The sequence below is a fragment of the Crocuta crocuta genome, unplaced genomic scaffold (genome assembly GCF_008692635.1).
Source record: "Crocuta crocuta isolate KB4526 unplaced genomic scaffold, BGI_CrCroc_1.0 scaffold161, whole genome shotgun sequence".
Classification (NCBI taxonomy): domain Eukaryota; kingdom Metazoa; phylum Chordata; class Mammalia; order Carnivora; family Hyaenidae; genus Crocuta; species Crocuta crocuta.
The window spans coordinates 265,341-285,354 of NW_027527937.1; the positions used below are offsets into that span (position 1 = coordinate 265,341).

Below are 20,014 nucleotides of genomic sequence, written 5' to 3' on the forward strand. Positions count from 1 at the left end.
TTATTTGAAAGAATAATATAGTCAGGTAGTTTTTGAGAAAAATAACAAAATATCTGCTAACAGAAAGGTATTAGCTGTATTTATATACAGTTATATAGAGTCAACAAAAATCCATGAGGCAAGAAATGGATTCAAATGTGTTCAAAGACACTATAGAGAGAGAGGGTCAGAGCATGGACTTTGGAAACACGGAGAATTGCAACTGAATCTTGGTTCCAACACTCACTTACCAGCTATGTGATTTCAGGCAAATAATTTATTCTCAAGAGGGCTTGGTGGCCTCATCTGATACTATCTCATATTGCTTTAGGAAGATTAAAAGGATGAACTGATAAGCAGTCAGTTCTTTCTTCTCATTCCTTCTGGGAAGACAGAACACTGAACAATACTCAGAAAGCTCAATACTTGTGCTGGATCATATCACTTGGGCAATTAGGTCATCATCTAATCCAGTAGTAATGGTGATAAAAAGGAATACATGGATATTCAAGAAGATGCTGAGCCTTAAAAGGAGTTTTGTAATATTACTCGGGGAGGAAAGAAAAAGTGTATTAAGGAGTCCTATCTTTGAGTACTGGTTAATCACTCAGCCGTTAATATGACATTTTATTCAGGTGGTACTTTTAGCTCATCACTCAGAAATCTAATAATAACTTAATTAATGTTGCTATAAAATGCATATAATTCATACATGAGGCTGAGTATAAAGGAGAATTATTTGAAAGATCATTTGCTTGAAGAGAATTACAAAGAAATCATTTCCCAGTGTGGTTAGAGGCAGTTTGGAGAAAAGATTTTACACAATAAATTAGGAAATTTTTATAAGATTTTTAATATTTGCCAATTTTAGACATGATAAATGACATTTTAGTCATATTCTTTTAAAAATTATTAATGTGATCTGGGTTCTAAAGACAAAAAGACTGTCAGCAGTAAAAAACAATCAGATCACAGTATTCTTTTCCTTTAGAGACATTAAGGACATCAGATTAAACATTTGCTTTTCTCAGACATTCCTGAATTATTACAACTGTTTTGCTTTAACCATTTTCAAACAAGAAAAGTTTTAAGTGAAAAAAAGAAAAAGAAACAGGGATACAGCTGTGCTGTAGGGGAGGCAAATTTCTGATGATTTTCTTGAGAATTTATCAACAAACCATTGTTACCCCACAGCTACTTTCCAAAGCAAGCCATAAGATATTTTTTTTAAGCTTCACTCTGTTTCTCCATAAAGGAGAATCTCTAGCCTCACCTTTAAGAGTGCATCAACCACTTATAGTCACCTCGAGGATTATCCAACTCTCAACTGGGCAATTACTTATGGCTTTAAATTGGTAAGGGCATAGGCTAAAGCCACTGCCATTGTGGTTTATGAATTGAGTTCCCTCTAGTAAGCCTTTTCCAGTGGATGGATTAGGAAATAGACACCATCATTTTGTGAACCCCCAGTGTGTACAATAAAATTGTTTAAAGTTAGTGATGGTGACACATACCTGAAATTATAGATGTTTGCATTTTTTTACTTCCTGTCTCAAACAATACTATAAATCCATTCATCGATCTGACTAATGCTCAAGTAATGACAGATGAATTGTTCTATTTTTCTTTGGAGGATATTCTCATTTTCTCTAGGTATGCTCTATAATTCTTGCCAGAAATTACTGTTTCCTCAGTAGAAATAATTTTCTTCTCCTCAATAAATCAGTTATCAATTTTTTTTTCACTGCACACTATCAATAAGTTTTGGGAAATTTGTTTGCAGACTTAAATGGAGAGTTTCTTTGTAACATATGAGTTTTGATTTTGGCTGCTATCTAAAGACTAGTATATATTTGTACTAACAGTAATGACATAGGGAATTCAACTCTGGTTCAGAGATTATCATCCAACACATAATAAAAGGCTTTACATTTTAAAGAATGTAAAATTAATTAGGAAACAATTATTATGGACTTCCATGATATTTGCCTGGACCACACACTCCTTTAAAATAATATCATGTCCCCCTCATTTCTGCAAAATCAGTTGCCAAAAAAGTGTATAATATTTCATTCTTTCAATGGCCACTGCACATAATTTAGCTAATGAAATCCCTAAGACACGTATGTACACAAGTGCATACTTGTTCAAAATAATGTTCAAGCATACTAGAGATTGCAAACTTAAGGATGTATGGGCTTCAGACAGATACTACAGTAAGGGAGATAGAAGTGGTGAAACAATGGATCCTCTCTATCTAGTTCTTATTTTCCCACTTTTGATAGAGCCATTAATTCAATAAATATTTTATTTTTCTCCTTAAACCTCACTCTGAAAAAAGCAAAGTACATATGAAGAAGTGAATGCAATATGTTTGCTCTCAGTCTCAGGAAAGTCAGAGCGGTCACTAAGGTCTATGGCTCCACATTTAATGGGATCAGTGATGATTCAGAGGGGCCAGCATTCTCCTGTGGGAACCAACAACCAGCTAGCTCAGCCTTTCAACTTTCATGGGAAATCTGAATTTTTATGTGAAATCTGATTTTAAGATGTTCAGATAGGCCAAAGCTATGCGGCTCAAACAAAGCAGGTCTTCAGATTGAATCCAACTCCTAGAATATCACTTTTCAGCCAGAAGAGCCATATGGAAACCAGATAATGCGAGAGAACTGAGTAAGGAAGAGTTGAAGCCTCAGTGAAGGTAGTCAACAATGCCAATAACAGTACAATAAACCTTGTTTATTTCCATTTGTGACAGAGATTTAGACTTACTTAACTAGTGATAATTACTGGGATGGAAAGAAAAAGAAAGTCCTATCCATTCCCCCAGGATTTTATTCCCCAGACATAATGACCTAGTTGGAGAGGTAGAGAGAACAGGCAAGTGAGTCCAAACTGTTGCCTTAGTCACAGCCCAAAACCACCTAATAAGTGAAGGAACTGTTACTAATTTTTAAATAAGACTATTCTCTCTGTAATACTGCCACGTTTATTTTTATTTGAACGACTTCTTTTAGTTGTTGTGCATCAGTGATTTTAATCAACAAAAATGTTTTTCTGAGATGCAATAACTGAGCCGGCTGGTCTATAGTTCTTTGAACCAAGCAATCTGATGATGGAGGGTAAGTATTACAACCATCCGCAGCTCCTTGTTTTCAGAACAGTTCAGTGCGGCTCCACATTTAGGCGAAGATAAGCTTTGTTCTTGTTTCCTGTTAGGAGGATTATATCCACTGAGATGAGGGGCCGAACTCCCATTTTTCCAGAGAAGGTTTTACTTTGAGCCTCATTTTCTTCTTGCCACGGCCAAGCACAACCGCACGCCCAGTGAGACTCTGTTCCATTGCAAACGTTTAGCCACAGCCGGCCGGGTCACCCGCAAAGGCGCGCCTTTCCTACTGAGAAGAGAGGGCGGCTCTGCAGATCGAGACGCAGCTTGCAGGTGCGCCCACAGGGCTGTCGTGGCAGCCGCTTGAGTCCCTTTCTGGGGCCTGGGTTTTCATACATTGTTTACGGGAATCTGAGTTCACATGCTTTCTGGCAAACTTTGCATTTTGTATCCTCTTTATGGGCTTCTCTCGCATATTTTGGAAGCTCTGACAACGTTTTTGCCACAAAGGAGCATCCGGTTGGATTGGACACACACAGCCCCCGAGGCCCTCCTGCGTCCTTTCAGCCTGCTTGGGGGGGGGGAGGGCGGGGCAGCGCACCCCCGCTCTCGTGCGCGCGCTCGCGTGTGGTGCCGGCACTGATGCATTCGCAGCCGCTGCGGGTTCTTAAAGGCCTTCTCACATCCTTCGAAAGTGCATACGCACCGGTTTTTGCCGATTTTCATGTCTGCTTTCATGATGCCCCTTCAAGTTTGATTTTGAATTGAATTTGTGATCACAGCCACTGGCTGTACAAACGGCCATTCCCAGCGTGAATCAGGACGTGGTAGCTCAGAAGGCAGTCCCTGATGAAGGCTCTGCCGCACCGTTCGTGGTCACACGGAGCGAGTCTCTCCGAGTGGACTTGCTCTGGTGCGCACCCAGCTTTCAGGGCCTTGCTGTGATCCGAGCTGCAATCAGGCAAGGCGCAGGGGGCGGTGGGACGGGGCTCTCCCCCGCCTGGGGCAAGCGGGTGGCGCGGAAAGAAAGAACACCACCAACACAGCCTTGGCTCCTGGGCCTGTGCTCAGCTAAAAGCAGAGCTGCTGTGCACAGCCTATGCCCTGGCCTTCCGCTGCGAGATGGCCTTCCTCACGACTTGAAATACTTTCTAAAGTAGAAAGTAAGTATAGTTACAAGTCTTAGGCCAATCATTAGACATGCACAGCTATGAGGACATTCTACACTCTGTGTTGCTGTATATAAAAAAGTGAGGATCTCTGGTTGAGCAAAGAAAGAAACAAACAATAATACGTGCTATTTTGCTTATTCACAATACCAGCACAGTTTGAAGAAATACTTACTCCCAGAGGATCACAATAGCATAATTACATACATCTTTAAATAAAGTTTTACTTTTATTATGCAATTTTTATGTCAAATGCAAAAAAAAAATGTTTAAAAGCTACTATGCACATAAGCCTGGCACGTGGTAGGTGAGATATATATATGTATGTAGAAAGAATGGATTATTTTACCAGTAGGAGAGTGTATATGTGTCTAAATCGTCTATGACTAAAATTAACAGAAACATATAATTAGGTCTGCTTATGTAACCATCTAACTGCAATTAATTACAGACTAATTGCATGCAGCTAATAAAATTTAATCTGAATAGAAACATAAAAGTGTCTAAAATGGAATTTATAGTTCAAATAAACTTACTATTCTCTGGAACAAAATTAAATTCTTTGCATAAAGAATTAATTTCTTTTTAATAACCTAGGGTGTTTCTAAACTATTTTGCATTGAAAATATAGGTAGAATATCTATCCTTGGTCCAATTTGAAAATAATCTATTTCTTAATTTATTTAAAGGAGTTAGTAACATAAATGATTTCAGTATTAATTACTATTAATTTTTATATCAAATATCTTCTGAATGCCCACACCTAACTAGTAAAGATAATGTTCATTTTCATTTTCTTCCTTACTGAGCAGCAATACTTAATGTCAAAAACATTTACTAACAGAATGTATTTAGGTTCAATATGAACAGAGCAAATAGATTCCAATCATCAATTACAATGTGAAGAACATGGTGTATAATCCAGATGATTCTGTGTGAGTAAGGAATGATTAATAACTCTTATTGTTAGGAATTGGAGAAGATTCACCAAATGGCCCATTAGATTCACATTCACAGACTTTGTAAAATTGAATTAATTGAGGTGTTAATGCTTTTAGTCTTTTTAATCTTTAAAATATCAAGATTAAATCAATAGCAATCATTAGGAAAAAAATAAGCAAAGAGACCTGAGGTATACCTATAGTTTCCAGTTTTTAAAATATTTATTTTTTTTTAAATCTAGGATTCTGTAATTTGAAACATAAGAGTCCCCAAAAGATAGCATATCTATCCAGATGAAGTCAAGATGCTGAGAATACAGGAAACTCTTCCATGTTTAAGGGGAAGGTATTTATGTCTGGTGGATTAAAACAGGGTTTCTTCATTGTAATATTAAATTTCTCTCAACAGTAAATTAGGAACATTAATTCCTTCTGGCCCCTAGAGTGATGGATGAGGAATTGGCTTATGTCTTTTACTCTAACTACCTCTCCACTTTTAAGTAGCAAAAATTAATAATAATTCATATGAATTAGAGGCAAAAAACTTAGGTTCACTTTCAATTATTTATTTTGACTGGATAAAATAGTTCTTGTGAGTCCATGGTAGAGTCCTTTATCTTATTATAGAAAAATATACAGAGTTCAAGAATGGCCTTGGCTAACATGATTTTGTTTTAGCATTAAAATGTGATGTTGAAATTCTGAAACTACTACACAAGTATACTGGAATTAAACAAGTAAGTAAGTAGACAGAAGATGACAGTAACCAGGTTTATCAGTGTTCGAGTGAGAAGTTACAACAAAGAGATAACAATGGCTAGAATGATCCAAGTGGTCCTGGATTTGAGTTGGAGACAACCGTATGAATTTATAATTGGGTACAGATGATAAATAAATAATAGAAAGATAGATAGTAGAAAGATGGATGGAAAGATAGATATATAATTGATAGATAGATAGATAGATATAGATGGATATTGTGGAATACTTACAGATATGTGTGTTAACATGGTTAGTATTCATTCATATTTCCAAACTCTTATCTGAGAGAAGTGGAAGCAATGATATTTCAGAAACAAGGAGCACCCCAGAGACCATATCTTGCTTTGTAATACCATTCTTCATAAAAAGGAACTAGAATTCCCTGATAAAATGGCTTGTTCTACAACTGGGGCAGGAAATGTATCAAATGAGCTTGGACCATCTTGCAGTGGTAGAAGGTAAAGAAATACTAAAAGACACACACACACACACACACACACACACACACACACACACACAATGGCAGTATGGCAAAAAGACACAGTAAAAGATCCTAATTCCAAAGCTAGAATAATTTAAGCAACAAAATAAATAATTTGGTATCAGATCATAATCCAAGAGCATAAAATAAATATCCATGAGACAATACCAATATAAATAAATTGTTAACAAATAAATGGATAGATTGAAAAGAACAGACAATTCTATTCTTCCATGTGGAAGAATTCCAAGAAATTTATGTAGATATTCCCACCTCAAGGAGCAGAGTGTAAGTCTCCACCCTTTAAATGTGGATTGCACATAGTAACTGCCTTCCAAAAAGTATAGTAGAGAAAGAAGGAGGGGACAGGAGAGTAAGTTTTCAGTGAATATAAATGAAAAACGCTATCTCAGCCAAGTGATTTAGGTCAACGTCAGTAGTGAGAAACTATGTTGATGGCATGTATGCTTGATATGAAATGATGAAAATGATATTATACCTCTATGGCCTACATCCCTCAAACCCATAATCACTTTCTAATTGTGAGAGAAACATCAAACCCAATTGAGGTAAATTCTATGAAGTATTTGACCAGTACTCCTTAAAACTGTTGAGGCCATCAAAATTAAAGAAAATCTGAGACACTGTCTCAGTCTAGAGAAACCTGAGGGGATATGATGACTCGCTGTAATATGACATCCTGAATAGGGTCCTGGGACAGAAAGAGACATTAAGTAAAAACTAAAGATATCTGAATAAATTACGAGTATTAGTTAATCACGACAAACATACCATACTAATATAAGATATTAACAACAAGAGAAATTGAGTGTGGTAGGAAATTGAGTGTGGTATATATTCTCTACTATCAGAGATTTTTCTGGAATTTTTTCTGGAATTTTCTGGAATTTATTTATTCGAAAATAAAACTTTATTGAAAAAAACACATGATATTGATTTCTTTCCTATTGGAATAATGATAATTGTAGAGGGTTTTTTTTTCTTGATTTTATTTTATAGTACTTGCTCTCTCTCCATATTCTTGGCATTTATAATCCCCTATTGACTTCAGTGCTATAAACTGGTTACCCAAATCCTTACTGATGATACCTAAAATATAGAAAGTGAATATGCATTGTTTTAAATTATATTTGCAATAGTAAGAAATGTGTTCATTATCAAGGTCAAGATATGGTATTGTTACTGCCATCAAAAACCAGTGAAGACCAAATGTGCTCAGGTAGCTCACGGACTCATTTTGAAGTTTCTTTAGCAACAGTTTATTTATTCATTTGACAGTCCATCCATTATATACCATGTTCCGATGCTCTTTGTAAATGGAAGGTTTTGCAATAGATGAAAAGCATCGGTAAAACTATTCTCTCAAAAGAGCATAATTTAAATTTAATGGAAAACTTCTCAAAGGGATGCAAGAAAATGTTACTCAAGTTTTGAAAAATAAAAGCCTTCTATCTTTTAAATAACATATAGTACAATAAAATATACATATAGTTTCACATATATACAGAGAGAAAGAAATTATTATTAAGTACAACAGAAGTCTTTATTTCCTCAATGATAGTTTCACAGCAAACGTTTTTATGTCAAAGAACCAAGCAAATATAGAGGGGTGGAATGAAATGTAATTATATCCTCCTAAGAATAAGTGGCATTGAAATTTATTAAAATTACCTTTTTGGCAAGATGACTAGAAAAGGTTTATAAAAGGAAAAGTTTCAGGTATCTAGCCTAAACATTATGAAATGCAAGTATACAATTTTGGTTTAATCACATGTTTTTCTTCTTTTCACGTTAATCTGTTTTAAAAAATTTTTATTTAAATCAAAATTAGTTAACATATAGTGTAATAATAGTTTCAGGAGTAGAGTTTAGTGATTCACTATTTACACTTAGCACCCAATCCTTATCCTAACAATTGGTCTCCTTAACACACATCACTCATTTAACCTATTTCCACCACACACAACCCCCCTCCAGCAACCCTCAGTTTGCTCTCTGTATGTAAGAGTCTCTGCAGGTTAGCTTCCTTCTCTGTTTTTTATCATAGTTGTCCTTCCTTTCCCCTATGCTCATCTGTTTTGTCTCTTAAATTTCATATATCATATGTTTCTATTTTTACTAAAGCCAACTACCTTAATAAATTTTTGGTACTGGACTACAACTTTTAATGAAAAAGAAAACCATAAAACATTAAATAATTGACCCAAAAATGTTTATTCCAGATATCATATTCCAGGTATCACTTCAATTCTGTAAACCAAGCAAGCCCTAAAGCAAAAAACTAGTATCAATTAGAGGATTCTGAAATTTTATCCTGTAAACCTCCAAGCCATTTTCTCCCTCCAATAATCATCTTATTTCCATGGTTTATTTGGAATCTGAAATGGAAACAAAGACATGTAGTGGAAATCCTAACTCTTCTTCTTAAAGATTTAAGTAACAGCACTGAACAAATCTCTGGGAATATTAAGAATTTTGTAGAAAATTACAAGTTGTTTTTTTTCAATAAAGAGGGGAAGGTTCCTACACTGACCAAATATATTAAGGAATACATTGGTCTTAAATATAATTTGTTTACAACCTTAGACCAAATAGTATTAGTTGGAGCTATTGGGTTATTTTTCCACATTACATTATAAGAATGTTTAAACATACAAATAAACTTAAAGCACTGTATAGCAAACATGCACAGTTTCATCACCTAGATTCTGTAGTTAACATCTTGTGATTATTTGCAAATTCACACATTTATTCATCTTTCCATCCATCAATCTTTCTACCTTATTTTTTTCTGGATTTCAAAGTAAGTTGTAGACACATTTCACCCATAAGCATTTCATTATGAATATTAATATTTGTTTATATTTTTGAGGTAGAATTTACAAAATGAAACATTTAAGTCTCAAGTATACATTTAAAGAATTTTAGCAAATCTAGATACACAAATGACTAGCAAACTGCTGTCCAGATATCAAATACTACCATTGCACCAGATTTCTTCACGTTTCTTTTCAGCCAGTGCCTACCCCACCCCATCAGAGGCAACTAGTACTCTATGTTTCACCACAAATCAGTGCAGCCAGTTCTAGAACTTCATGTAATTGCACTCATTTAATCTGTGTGCTCATCTGAAGGCATATTACATTCAACAAACTGACTTGGAGATTCATCCATGTTGTTTCATATACCAGTAATTTTATAGCAGCTTTATTGAGGTATAATTTACAAAGCATGAATACATCCTTTTTTATTCAAGTATAATTAGCATGCAGTGTTATATTAGTTTGTACAACATAATGATTCAACAATTCAATGCATGTCTCAGTGCTCATCAAGAGGAGTGTACAGTTAATCCCCTTTATCAATTTCACCTCCACCCCTCACCTCGCCTCTGGCAATCACCTGTTTACTCTCTGTACTTAAGAAAAATATCTATTTTGGGGCGCCTGGGTGGCTTAGTCGGTTAAGCGTCCGACTTTCGCTTAGGTCATGATCTCGCGGTTCGTGGGTTCGAGCCCCGCGTCGGGCTCTGTGCTGACTGCCAGCTTGGAGCCTGGAGCCTGTTTCAGTCTGTGACTCCCTCTCTCTGACCCTCCCGTGCTCACGCTGTCTTTCTCTCTCTCTCCTAGAAATAAATAAAAATATAAAAAAAAAAGAAAGAAAAAAGAAAAATATCTATTTTAAGTGAAATTCAATGAATTTTTGGTAAATATACAGAGTTGTGCAACAATACTGTTTTTGAGTTTTAGAATATTTCCTTTAGCCCAAAAAGTTTCCTCATACCAGTTTGCAATTAATTCCCTCTGCTAACCAGCCATAGGCAAATAATGATTTCCTTTCTGCCACTCTAGACTTACCATTGCATAGAATCATAAATATGTAGTCTTTTGATTCTGGCTTTCTTTCACTTACTATGTTTTTGAGGTTCATACATGTAATAGGTTGTATCAGTAGTTCATCCCTTTTATTATTAAGTAGTGTATTCCACTGTATTGTTATACCATGTATTGTTTATTCATTCACAGTTTATGGACATTTGGAGTATCTACTTGTAGACTATTATGAATAGTCTTTGTAAATCATACATTCGATGAAAGACTTGTGTCCAGAATATAAAGATCTGTTATATATATAAAGACATACATATAAATAAATATAAAGACACATATATAAATGTTAATATAAACATTTACATATAAATCTTTGTGTGAATACCTGTTTTCAGTTGTCTGAAGTTGCTGCATTGTATGTTATGAATATTATTTAAAATTTTCAAAACTTGTCAAATTATTTACCACAGTGGCTGTATCATTTTATGTTTCTGCCACTAATTTGTGAGAGTTTCTACACATCCTTCTTAACACTTGTTCTTTTTTATTTCTGCCATGATAGTAATGTATCTCATTGAGGTTTTGATTTTGCATTTAATATGTATTTCTCTAATGAAAATTATGTAGAACATCGTTCCATATGCTCATTAGTCATTCTTTGGTGAAATGTCTCTTTGGATAGTTTGCCTATTTACAAAATTGAGTTATTTATCTTTTTATTATGGATTGTGTAACGGTTAATTATATATGTCAGTTTGGCCCAAAGAATGCCCAGATATTTCTGGGTGTGTCTGTGAGGGTGTTTCCAAAGAGATTAGCTTTTGAATTAGTGAACTAGCTATATAGCAGATGATCCTCCCCCAGTGGGTGGACATCATCCAATTCAGTGAGGACCTAAGCAGAGAAAAAAGGCAGAGGAAGATTGGTTTTGTTTTCTGCATGACTGCAATCTGGGATATCTATCTATCACATATTTATAACATGTAATCTATTTTATATGTATATATACACCCTTTTGGCTCTGTTATATATTATATATACAATTTTATAATTTTATACATCTAATATATAATTATATATATATTTATACATATAAATATCATTTTTGTTCTCTTTCTCTCTGGAGACCTCTAATATGTAACAGGTCTTTATATTCTGGACACAAGTCTTTCATCAGATGTATGATCTACAAATGTTTTTACTATCTGGACTGTCTTTTCTTCTCCCACCCCCAAAACACAAACAGGATAACATTTTTAACTGAAATTTTTATTGAGACAACTGTACATTCAGATGCAGTTATCAGAAATATTACTGATAAGTAACATTTTTCATTCACCCCAATGTTAATATCTTGCAAAACTATAATACATATACTATAGTACTACACTATCACAACCATGATATTGGCATTGATATCTATTAATCTTACTCAGATTTTTCCATTTTCACTTGTACGTATTTGTGTATGTGCATATTCATACATGTTATCATATGTGTAGGTTTATGTATGGATACCCTTCATTTTCTTATACTTTGCTTTATTGAGCTTTGCAAATATTAAAGTTCTTACAAATCGAGGTTTGTGGCACCCATGAGCAAATTTTTCCCACAGCATTTGGTCAATATCTTTGTGTCATATTTTGGTAATTATTGTAACATTTCAAACTTTTTCATTATGATTATTGTATTATGGTGATCTGTGATCAGTGAGCTTAAAGTTACTATTGTAATTGTTTTGGGGTGCCATGAAGTGTACTTATATAAAGCAGTGAGCTTAATCAATAAATGTGTGTTCTCACTGCTCTGCTGACTGGCCATCTTTCTCCCTCTCCTCAGGGCTCCCTATTCCCTGAGACAAAACAATACTGACATTAAACCCATTAATAACCTTACAACTGTCTCCAACTGTTCAAGTGAAAGGAAGAATCACAAAACTCTCACTTTAACTCAAAAACTAGAAATGATTAAACTCAGTGAGGAAGACCGGTCAAAAACAGAGATAAGCTGAAAGCTAGGCCTCTTGCACCAAATAGCCAAGTTGTAAATACAAGGGAAAAGTTATTGAAGATTAAAAGTGTTCCTCTAATGAACACTGCATAAGTTCCGTTAATGATAAGAATGTGAAACGGCCTTATTGCTTATATGGAAAGTGTTAGTAGTCTGGATACAAGGTCAAGCAGTCACAACATTCCCTTAAGCCACAGCCTAATCCAGAGCTCTTCAGTTGAACTCTCTTCAATTCTATGAAGGCCAAGAGAAGTGAGGAAGCTAAAGGAGTAAAGTTTGAAACTAGCAGAGATTGGTTCATGAGGTTTAAGGAAAGAAGCGGTCTCCATTAACAGAAATGCACAAGGTGAAGCAGCAAGTGCTGATGTAGAATTTAGAGGAAGTTATCCAGAATACTTAGCTAAGATAATTAGTAAAAGTGGTTACACTAAGCAATAGATTTTTAATGTAGATGAAACAATCTTCTATTGGAAGAAGATGGACTAGGACTTCCTTAGCTAGAGAGGAGAAGTCAATATCTGGCTTCAAAGCTTCAAAGGAGAGGCTGACTCTCTTGTTAGAGGCTACTGCAACTAGTGACTTTACGTTGAATCAAGGGCTCATGTACCATTCCTAAAATCCTAGGGCCTTTAAGAAGTATACTAAATCTACTCTCCTTGTTCTCTGTAAATGGAAAAACAAAGGATGGATGACAGCAACTCTGTTTGCAACATGGTTTACCAAATATTTTAAGGTCATTTTTGAGACCTACTACTCAGAAGAAAAAAATCCTTTTAAAATATTCTGATCATTGACAATGCATCTTGTCACCCAACAGCTCTGATTGAGATGTACGACAAGATGAATGTTGTCTTCATGACTGCTAATACAACGTCAATTTTGTAGTCCATGGATTAAGGAGTCGTTCTGACTTTCAAATCTTCTAATTTAAGAAATACATTTTGTAAGGCTATATTTAGCTGTCATAGATACTGATTCCTCTGATAGACACAGGCAAAGTCATATGAAAACCTTTCAGAAAGGATTCACCGTTCTAGATGCCATTTAGAACATTGTGATTCATGGGAAGAGGTCAAAATATCAACAATAACAAAAGTTTAGAAGAATTTTATTCCATTCTCCATGGATGATGTTTAGGGTTCAAGACTTCAGCAGAGAACTCAGAGGTGGAAATAGCAAAAAACAACAACAACAAAAAAAACCCAAAAAACAAACGAACAAACAAAAAACCCTACAATTAGAAGTGGGGCCTGATAATGTGACTGAATTGGTAAATTCATGATAAAACTTGAACAGATGAGGAACTGCTTATGGATGAGCAAAGAAAGTGATTTCTTGAGATGTAATCTACTATTGGTGAAGACGCTGTGAAGATTATTGAAATGACAACAAAGGATTAAAATTGATAAGACAGAGGTAGCTTTGAGAGAACTGACTCCAATTTTGAAAAAATTTCTACTTTGAGTTTATGGTAAACATACTTCAACATCATAAGGGCTATATAAGATAAACTCACAGCTGACATCATACCTAATGGTGAAAAATTTTCTAAGATCAAGAACAAAGCAAAGATGTCTTCTCTTACCACCTTTTTCGACAATATACTGGAAGTCCTAGCACAGCAATAAGACAATAAATACATACATACATACATACATAAATAAATAATAACAACATCCAATTGTTAAGAAAGAAGTAAAACTGTCCGTATTTGCAGATGGCATGATACTACACATTTAAAACCATCAAGACTCCACTAAAGAGCTATTCGAAAAAATAAATTCAGTAAAGTTGCAGGATACAAAGTTGATATACAGGAATTTGTTGTGTTTCTATACACTAATAATGAACTATAAGAAAACGAAATTAATAAAACAATCATATTTACAGTTGGATCCAAAAGAATACAATACCTAGGAAAATTTAACCAATGAAAGACCTATGCTCTGAAAGACCTATTTCTCTGAAAGAAATTGAAGACAAAACAAGTGAAGACAAATCAAGACAAAACATGGTCTGTGCTCACTGATTGGATGAAACAATATTCTTAAAATGTCCATACTACCCAAAGAAATCTATATATTCAGTACAATCCTTATCAAAATACCAATGGCATTTTTCACAGACTTAGAACAAATACTCTGAAAATTTGTATGGAACCACAAAAGATCCGAAATAATCAAAGCAACATCAAGAAAGAAGAACAAATGTGGAGATATCAAATCCCTTCATTTCATCCCTTCAGTAAAACAACATGGTACTAGCCTAAAAATACACTCACAGATCAATGGAACAGAATGAAGAGCACAGAAATAAACCCACACTTACATGATCAATCAATCTATGACTAAGGAAACAAGAATATACAGTGGGAAAAAGACCAGGGCACCTGGGTGCCTCAGTCGGTTAAGCATCCAATTCTTGATTTTGCCTCAGGTCATGATCTCACAGTTTGTGAGACTGAGCCCCATGTCAGTACAGAGGTTGCTTAGGATTCTTTCTCTCCATCCTCCTCTCTTTCTCTGACCGTTTCCCATCTCTGTCTTTCTATCTCTCACTCTCTCTCAAAATAAATAAATATTTAAATATATATATTTTTAAAAATGGAAAAACTCCATCTCTTCAACAGATGGTGTTGTGAAAACTGGACAGCTGTATGTTAAAAAATGAAACTAGGGTCACTTTCTTCTACCATACACAAAAGTAAATACAAAATTAATTAAAGACTTAAATGTAAGACCTGAAATATATAAAGTTCCTCACAGAAAATATAGGTAATAAACTCTTAAACCCTGGTATTAGCAATATTTTTCGGGATCTGTCTCCTCAAAGCAAGGGAAACAAAAACAAAAAATAAACAATTGGGACTATATCAAACTAAAAAGCTATTACATAATGAAGGAGACCATCATCAAAGTGAAAAAGGAACCAACAGAATGGGAAAAGATATTTGCAAATGATACATCAGATAAGATGTTAATATTGAAAATACATAAAGAACTCACCACACACACGCACACACACACACACATACACACACACCCACAATCAAACTGAAAACTGCAAAAAAGGAACTGAACAAAAATTTTTCCAAATAAGACATACAGGTGGCCAACTGGTAAATGAAAAGGTGCTCAACATCAAAGAAAATCCAAATCAAAACCACAAAGAGATATCACCTGACTCAGTCAGAATGGCTATAGAATAAAAAAAGACAAGATAGGACTGTACTCAAGATGGCATCCCTGAAGGGCATGGCCACTGACTCAGAGATACCACAGAAGTGCAGGGTCAGGGCGGCCACAGAGAGGAGCTGTGAGGACAAGAAGAAGAAAAAAAGGAGGTAAAACAGTTGGTTTTGGTGGAATTGTCCAGAATTTTTGATTCAGAGTTTCTATCAAAACGTGAAAATAAATGCAAGATTTTAAGATTTGACACTGAAAGGTCCATTCTGCAAGTGGACAGCTATGTCTCTGCTGGAGAGTATGAAGACACTCTTGGAACCTAGGTTATATTTGAAGAAAATGTAACATGGTTGAACATAGTGATGCAGAAGGCAATAAAAAAGCAGTGCTAAATATAAATACCATACAATGAGGAAGCTCAGCATGACAAGAACTCTTATGACAGAAAAGAAGGAAGGAGAAGAAAACAGGTGATGTGGAATGGCTGCAAACCGAGGACAATGATTTCTCTTACAGACTCAACGTGACTTTAGCTTTCTGCATGAAAATGAAAACAACAAAGTTGTAGCTCCAACTTCAAACAAACCTTTGGAACTAGAAGAGCAAGAGATTCAAATGTAACATAATTCAAACTTGAGTTATGAACAGGAGAAACCACTGAACTTGGAAATAGAGAAGCCTGGTCTTCTTATTGATATCCGTTCTTCTGAGACAACAGGTTCTGTTTTTATGGAAACTCAGTATACTGCCTTGGAAATCACTCCTATATGAAATGTTTCTCATAACAACTACTAATGAATTTTTTGGACTTTTTATATAAAATAGTTAACAGTGTAGCTTTCAATTTTTCACTGTTTTACTAGTTTTGTTGGTTATACACACATTTCTAACTATAGTATAGTTTAGTATACCAGAATCCCTAAGGACCAGATATGATCTGAAATTTTAAAATATGGTATAAATGACTATAGGGACCCTTCTCTGATAAGTCTTTTAAATTGGAAGTTTTTTTATGGTAAGTGTAAAAGGTTTTTGTTTTGTTTTGTTTTGTGTTTTGTTTTGTTTTGTTTTGTTTTGTTTTTGTTTTTGCAGCCATCACAAATCACAGAGAACTTAATGGCTTAAAGTGACAAAAGTGTATTATCTTGCAGCTTGGTAGGTCTGGTCTAAAATTAAAGTGTTGACAGGACTCCATTCTTTCCTGGAGATTGCAGGTGCTGGCATTTTCATTCAGTTGCTGGCAGATTTCAGTTCTTTGTAACTGAAAGATCAAGGTCCCACTTTCTTGCTGTCATCTGAGGGCCATTCCCAGCTTCTAGAGCCTGCCTACATTTCTTGGTTTATGGTCCTCCTCTTTTCAAAGCCAGTTATGGCTAAGTCTTTCTCACTCTTTGTATCTCTCCTGCTTCTTCCATCAACCTATCTCTGACTCAACTTGCAATTACCTCACTCAATATCTGTTCTTTCTTTTCTTTTCTTTTTTTTTCTTTTTTTTGTTTTGTTTTGTTTTGTTTTAAAAAAATCCAGAATTATTCTGGTTAACAATGTGTCCTTATATATGTGGCCATATGACTAAGTTCTGGCCAGCGACATAGTATTATAAGTATTGAATGATAAATGCTTCAGAAAATTGCTTAAAACTTTAAGGCATGAAGGGAAATGGGCCAGTTCATCTTCTCTTTCTTCCTGCTGAAACATGGATGTGATGGCTAGAACTTCAGCAGGCTTTTTGGACTATAAAGCAACCTTGGAGATAGAAGCTATGGATGGCAGAGCAACAAGGTAGAATATAGGATCCTGGAGTGCCTGGGTGGCTCAGTCAATTGAGTGTCCTACTCTTGATTTCAACTCAGGTCACAATCCCAGTGTCATGCTATTGAGACTCACGTCAGGCTCTGCAATGAGTATTCTCTCTCCTCTGCCCTTGTCCTCACTCTTTTTTTCTCTCAATAATAATAATAATAATTAATAATAATAATGGATCCTGATATGATAGTGCCCTGGACTGACAAGAATAAAGAATGTTAAAAATAAAACTACTTATTTTTCTTCCTGGTAAAAATGACTTCAAGTTTACCTTGTGGCACTGTTTTCTTTGGAAATCCACTAGATAAAATAATAATAGAATATCAACTGTGGTGTCAGGCAATAGTGTTTATGATTAAAAATAACCCCTTATTGGTAAACTGTATCTATACTGGGAAGGCTATGACGATTTTAAATGCCCACTGGAAAACATGGACTTTGGGCTTCTTTAAGTTCTGTGTTTCTTAATACAAAGATTGGTTTTTGTGGAGACTGAAGTTTCTAAGCCAAAGCGGTTTTTGCACCCACCCAAATGATCTTGTTTCCTTACACCTGAACTGACACTTGGGTGCCAGAGTAGAACCTCCTGTTGAAAGAAGCCTTATGTTGCTGTGCTGGTTCCTATGAATTTAAATGAGCCTGGTGCCAGGTTCAGTCCCATGAGGCCTTTTGGGTACTGTGAATGTGAATGTGATTCCAAACCTGTGACTACTGCTGCTATTCAAGCAGAGGAGGCACTGTAACTACCTACTTCTGGCCTTTTATGTGAGAGAGAAATAACTTTTCTCCTGTTTAAGTCACTCTGTATTAGCCACACATAATCCTATTTAATACATTATGCATTTTGAAAAATAGAGAAAAGTATAAGGAAGTAGAATGGAAGATTCTTGAGATCTGTAATCTTGCAGAAGGAACTGATCTAGACTACAGCATAGTTCTACCTTTGTGGGGAATAAGGTTAGGAATTCTCTGAGCCTGCAACAATGGGCTAACACAGCTTATGATAAAAGCATCCAAGAATAGTAAACAGGGCGAAAGCATCCCCAGTATAGAGCAAAAGCAGAAAGCCGCTTCCACAGGACAAAAGTGTCTGAGAATAGATAAATAGGGCAAAAGCTCCCCCAGCATAGAACAAAAGCAAAAAGCTCCTTCCACAGGACAAACGTGTCCAAGAACTGGTAAACAGGGCAATAGACTGCAGCAGCAGAGTGAAATTTCCTGGAGCCAGTTAGCAAAAGAAAGTTGCCTTGTTGATCTTAGGTAGCATGCTCTATCTGTCTTATCCCCTAGGCAACTTAAGAGAAACAGACATGACGCCTGGTGGCTGTCATAAACAGTCACCTGCTCGGTGCCAGGATTTTGTTTTGTATTGACCCAAACCCCCAACACCATATATCTTTGAAACCCCTTTTCTTTCACACACTTGAGTTAATGATCACGGTTTCATTGTCTCTTTCTGCACATCCATTACATTTGTAAGCCTTCTGATTCTAATAAATACAGAGCAAGGACCCTTACTCCAGGCTCTTGTCTCCTCCCAGACATTAGCCTCTCCCATATTTAATCCTGCATTCGCACTCTTGCTGGACAAGAGAGAACTCCAGACTCGAAGTCTATGACATACCTTAAGTTGAAGAGGTTAATAAAGTTTTATATTCTGAAGAAGAGAAAAAAGACAAGATGTAAGTGTTGGCAAGGATGTGGAGAAAAAGGAACATGCATGCACTGTTGCTAGGAATGTAAATTGGTTCTGCCACCCTGGAAAATAATGTAGAGGTTCCTCACCATATTAAACATAGAAATACTATATGATCTAGTAATTCCACTTCTGGATGTTCATCCCGAAAAAACAAAAATGTTAATTTTAAAAGATATGTGCACTCCTATGTTATTGCCGCATTATTTATAATAGCCAGAGTATGGAAGAAATCTGTCTATTGATAGATGAAGGGGAAAAGAAGAATGTTCTTCAACCATAAAAAAGAACGAAATCTTTCCATTTAGGACAGCATGGATGGACAAATGGAAATAAACTCATAAGTACAGAGAACAAACTGGTATTTCCAGAGGGAAGGGGGTGGGATGATGAGTCATACGTGAGAAGGATGAAGAGTGAAAAACTCTCAATTATAAAATAAATAACACACTGAGATGTAAAGTACAGCATAGGGAATATAGTCAGTAATATTGTAATAACTTTGTATGGTGACAAACGTTAGTTACACTTATGGTGAGTATTTTATAATGTATATAATTGTCAAATCACTATGTTACACATCTGAAACTAATATAATATTGTAAGTCAACTGTACTTCAATTATTTAAAAAAAACAACAAAATATGTTTTAAAAATGGAGGGAAAATCCAGTATTTGGATATAAAAACATCATATAAAGCAAAATTCTTTGGAAGAATATGTCAGAATCCAAAATCTGTCATTTACATTGTCCAGGATACAAANATCTAAATAAAAATGATTTATTCTGAAAAACTAAGGGGAAAACTGAAAATACAAATAGAATGTTAAGAATCTGTGGAACAAATTTAAATCTTGCATGGAGACACAGATGTGGATAAAAGAGAGATTGGGGCAGAAAACAGTTTTAATGATGTAAAACTTCCTGATACCATACACAAAAATTAATCTGAGATAGATTATAGAACTACATGTAAAAGCTAAAAATTGTAAAGCTTTCTAAAGCAAATATTTGAGAAGATTCT

General features: G+C 35.2%; 1 pseudogene; it reads left to right on the forward strand.

The window, feature by feature from the left end:
• Nucleotides 1-15,538: 15,538 nt before the first annotated feature.
• LOC144221684 (general transcription factor 3C polypeptide 6 pseudogene) lies at nucleotides 15,539-16,258 on the forward strand (annotated as a pseudogene).
• Nucleotides 16,259-20,014: the final 3,756 nt, after the last annotated feature.